Here is a 5,598-nt window from a genome sequence, read left to right as displayed (position 1 = left end):
GAAGGAACATTTGTCTTAGGTAATAGATGTTCAATAGGTTCATCCTCATCATGTGGCATTTCTTGAGATGTTGGCTCTCTCTCATCAAATGTCACATGCAAGGATTCTTCTACAACTAGAGTTCTTCTATTAAATACTCTATATGCCTTGCTATGTGAAGAATACCCTAAGAATATGCCATCATCCGACTTCTTATCAAATTTGTGTAAATTATCTTTAATGTTCAAGATGAAGCATTTACAACCAAACACTCTAAAATAGCTTATATTTGGTTTCAAGTTTTTCCAAAGCTCATAAGGTGTTTTCTTAGAAATTGGCCTTATATATACCCTATTTATGATATAGCAAGAGGTGCTAACCGCCTCTACCCAAAAGTATCTAGGGAAATCATTTTCATGGAGGGGCCATTTCTTGGAGGGTTCGGTTCTTTCTTTCTACAACCCCATTTTGTTGAGGTGTCTTAGGTGCCGAAAAATTGTGTTTGATGCCATGTTCATTACAGTAAGTGTCAAAATGTATATTTTCAAATTCCGTTCCATGGTCACTTCTAATGTAAGATATGGTAATACATTTTTCATTTTGTATTTGATTACACAATTTAAGAAAATTTTCATAGGTTTCATCTTTATGTGCTAAAAATATGACCCATGTAAATCGTGAGTAGTCATCCACGATGACAAACACGTACCTCTTTCCACCTAAGCTACTTGTCTTCATTGGTCCAAAAAGGTCCATATGAAGTATTTGCAAGGGGTAGGTGGTTGAAATCATATTTTTAGGGGCAAATGAGCTTTTTAATTGTTTTCGTAATGGACAAGTTCTACAAATATGATCTTTGGTGTATTTGAACTTAGGCAATCCTCTAACAATTTCTTTTGAGGAGAGGGTCGAAATGAGATCCATTCCGGCATGACCCAACCTCCTATGCCACAACCAAGAATCTTCACTAATGGCATTAAGACAAGTCACATTTTGGAGTCTAAGATCATCTAGTCCAACAGTGTAAATGTTATTGTCTCTAGAACCTATGAATTTCACTTCTCCATTTATCTTATTTTTAACAATGCATTTGTCGGGGTTGAAGACTACTTCAAAACCATTATCACATAATTGACTAATGCTAATAAGATTATGGGATAAGCCATCAACATAAAGCACATCATGTATGTGAGAGGTAGAGTTACCTATGGTGCCTTCTCCTTTGACTTTTCCTTTCTTGTCATCTCCAAAGGCAACATCTCCACCATCCTTGAGTGATAGGGATGCAAATTGAGTGAGGTCTCCGGTCATATGTATAGAGCATCCACTATCAAGGTACCATGTGTTCTTCTTGTTATGACTTTTAAGGTATACCTACATATGAATAGGCAAGTGAGATCCTTTAGGTACCCAAATCTTCCTAAGCTTGTTATGTTCATTTATTTTCACTTTAGAGTTCAATTTGATTTTATCTTGTTTAGCATGCATGCAAGCAACTTTATAATGACCTTTTAAACCACAATAAAAGCAAGTTTTGGTACTACTAGAAGAAGCCTTTACAAGTTTGTTTCTATAGTTGGATATTGTAGTATTCCATTTGTGTCCAAGTCCACTTTTATCATGTGGCATTCTTTGAATGTTAACAAGCCTATCCAATTTCAATGAACTATGTTCAAATTTTTCAAATAGTTTCTTTAGTTCATCATATTCAAAAGATAGTTTACTATTTTCATGCTTTAGCTTGTTGTTTTCAATAGAAAGTTCTTGACGATTTTCATTTAAGATTTTGATAGAAGCATTTAAATCATGAATTTCAACTTTGTATTTTTCATTTTCGTCCTCTAAAAATTCATGGTCTTTCTCTAACCAACCAAATTCTTTTGTCATGTTAGAGAGAGAATTTTCAAGTGATGCATTTTTATCAAATTCAATCTCAAGTTCATCATGTGCATTTTGCAAGGAATCTAGAACTTCTTTTAAAACAAATGACATTATTTAAAGTATTTACCTCTTGATTGTCGTTTGTTGAGGCCATGAAGCAAACGTTTCTTGCAATCAAGCAATCTTCTCCATCGTTTTGTTCGCCTTCACTTTCAATTTTCTCATCCCATGTGGCGGTCATTCCTTTCTTACCTTCTCTTCTCTTGAAACAATTGTTTGAAGAAGGCTCATTGTTGAGTGGACAATCCGGGCGAATGTGTCCAAGCTTCTTGCATCCATAGCATCAGGGTTGAGACGATCCATCACCGAGCTCGTCTTTCTTCTTGAATGGAGGATTGGTCCTTCTATTTTTCATGCCTCCCATGTTCCTTTGCAAGAATTTGATCCTTCTTGTTAGGAGGGCAACTTCATCTTTCATGTCTTCCTTTACATCTTCATTGTCACCTACATTACAAGCAAAAGCAACTCATTTTCCTTTTTCAATTTTAGTTTCAATTTCGGGTGCTTTTGTTTTGAAAATCATTTCATGGGTTATCAAGGACCCTATTAGTTCATCTAGGTTCAATATATTCATGTCCTTGGCCTCGGTGATTGCGGAGGTTTTGGATTCCAATGACAAAGGTAGGGATCTATGGATTTTGGTCACTAAATCTCTATTTGAAAATTGCTTTCCAAGTCCCCTTAATCCATTTACAAGATTCGTGAATCTAGTGTACATGTCGGCAATAGTTTCATCGGGTGTCATTTGAAAGAGTTCATATTGCCTAAATAAGTGATTCATTTTAGATTCTTTGACTTGGTTGGTTCCCTCACAGGTGACTTCTAAGGTGTCCCAAATTTTCTTAGCCGAATTCAAATTTGACACTCTATTGAATTCTCCGGGAGACAAAGCACAAATAAGGGAATTCATGGCTTTGGCGTTGTAGTTTGAGGCTTGTTGTTCGGCTTCGGTCCAATCATTTAGATTTCTAGTGGGTAATATATATTCATTATTAATTGCTCTCCACATTTGGTAATCTTGGGTTAAAAAGATTTTTATTTTGGTTTTCCAAAATCCATAGTTTGTTCCATCAAATTAGGGTGGCCTAGTGTTTGAGTAACCTTCATGGTGTTGAGGATGGTTTGCCATTTTTAAAAATTAGAGACAAGGCTCTGATACCAATTGAAATAAACAAGAGTGGGGTGAATTGATTTTATACACTAAATTATCCCTTTTGAAAATTTAAGTAGTGAACCTAGTTTGAATTTTCTTCTTTAGATTAGATTTTTGGTTAGTGCAAGTAAGATTAAAAATAAAAGAAATACCAAACCAAAAACAAGAATGAAGGTGCAAGAAAAAGGAAAGAACACACCGATATATAGTGGTTCGGGCAAAGCCCTACTCCACTCTTCTTAAGATCGTCCCTAAGGTTTTCCACTATTGGAGACCTCCACGATGCCCGGCTCCGAGGCGATTACACTTCCAAGGGATATTAAATAATGATGCCCTTACACCTTTACACCGACTCTCCTTCTTTGCTCAGTTCTAAGCGATGCTCCCTAGGGTATTAAGATAGGATGCCCTAGCCACCTTTACAAGAAATGGAAGTTGAATAGCTTGGCTTCTCTTGAAAGCTTGATGCAGTTTGTAGTCCCTTGATTGCTCTTGAAAAATGGTTGCAAGTGAAAGCCCTAAATCCCAACTCAATAGATTTGCAAGTTGCAAGGCAAGTTTGGGAAGAAAAACAAAATCTTAAGCTCAAATGGGTTGCAAGTATTCCTGAATGCTTAAGCAGGTTTTTCAAATGTTCAAGAGAGAGGAAATAATCCTCTTGATGTTGTATATATAGCATTTGACAAAATATGACCGTTTGGGGGTGTTGATATCAAAAACCAAAATTTAATTTAAATCCCAACAGCTATATTTTGGTCTGTCGCGAGGTTCTCGGAGCTCCGAGAACCATTCTCGGAGCTCCGAGAACCATTCTCGGAGTTCCGAGAGAACGGCCAGAAGATGCCATTTCTCGGAGTTCCGAGAAAATGGCCAGAAGCTACTGGACCATTTCTCGGAGTTCCGAGGGAACTCTCGGAGTTCCGAGCTCGGAGCTCCGAGAAAAATCTCGGAGTTCCGAGAAGCCTAAAACAAACAGAATTTTGAGATTTTATTACTTATCTGATTTTGGGCTTTTGGAACTCAACTCCTATGATAATTTTGGAATGTTTATGAGGGTCCCAACATGTTGGTCAACCACATAACCATTCACTAATCCATTTTAAGTTCTTATGTGTGTTTGAAAAACTCTTTTTAAAACACTTTGCCTTGACTTGGAAATCTAAAGAGAAAGGATGTACAATGATACCTATGCAACCTTCAACTTCTCTTTAGTCTTGGTCTTCAATTGATCTTTCATCTTTTGTATGCTTGCTTGAGAGATGATGTGAGCTCCACTTAGCTCCTTTGACTCTTGTGTTGGTAGTAGGTCTTCAAGCATGACCATGTAGTGTGTTGGTTTCTTCAATTGATCAATCCTATCTTAAACACAACACTTCAAGGCAAATTGATTAGTATTCAATAACACAATTAATTATGTTTAGAATCATCAAAACAAGATAGGAGAGTAGACCCTTGGGCTTACACATTTAAGTTCTTAAGTGTTTTTTGAAAACTCTTTTTGAAAAACCTTGCCTTGACTTATAAATCTAAAGAGAAAGGATGTACAATGAAATATATGTAACCTTCAACTTCTCTTTAGCCTTGGTCTTCAATTGATCTTCCATTTTGTGTATGCTTGCTTGAGAGATGATGTGAGCTTCACTTAGCTCCTTTTGACTCTTGTGTGGTACATCTTCAAGCATGACCATGTGGAGTATTGGTTTCTTTAATGATCAACCTATCTTAACATAACACTTCAAGGCAAATTGATTAGTATTCAAGAACATAATCAATTATGTTTAGAATCATCAAAACAAGATAGGAGAGTAGACCCTTGGGCTTACAATCTCCCCCTTTTTTATGATGACAAACAAAATTGATTATGAGGTGTGTATGGAGTGACATAATAGGCAAGTAAATGCAGGAACTCCCCCTCAATATATGCACACTGATAAATGATAAAAAGTAAAAGCATATAATGCATATAGGCAATTGAATAAATAATCAATTTCAAACTTCTCCCCCTTTTGTCATCGACAGAAAGGGTGAACTAAAATGTATAGAAATTAAGAGTGAATGAAGATTGAGTTAGGTACTCCCCCTAAATCAATGCTTATGGTATAAATATGTAGCCAAGTAATGCACATATACCTGTTCATGATCGAGATGTTGACATACTATCAAATTTGTTAGGTATTTTACCTCTCCATCTTAGAGAACTAAGAAGGCTAAAAGTACCAATTGAGTGATTTTTAAGATTAATGTTTGACATCTCATTCATGTAGATACTACCAAACATGGATGATATATATATACTTTATTGTAAGCCCAAGGGTCTACTCTCCTATCTTATTTTGATGATTCTAAACATAATTGATTGTGTTTTTTGAATACTAATCAATTTGCTTTGAAGTGTTGTGTTTGAGATAGGATTGATCATTGAAGAAACCAACACACAACATGGTCATGCTTGGAGATATCCCATACAAGAGTCAAAGGAGCTAAGTGAAGCTCACCTCATCTCTCAAGCAAGCATACACAAGATG

Source organism: Tasmannia lanceolata, unplaced genomic scaffold (assembly GCF_043159265.1).
Source record: "Tasmannia lanceolata isolate RefF3 unplaced genomic scaffold, GAP_Taslan_0.1 ptg000037l, whole genome shotgun sequence".
Taxonomy (NCBI): Eukaryota; Viridiplantae; Streptophyta; class Magnoliopsida; order Canellales; family Winteraceae; genus Tasmannia; species Tasmannia lanceolata.
Note: the sequence above shows the minus strand (reverse complement) of the source record.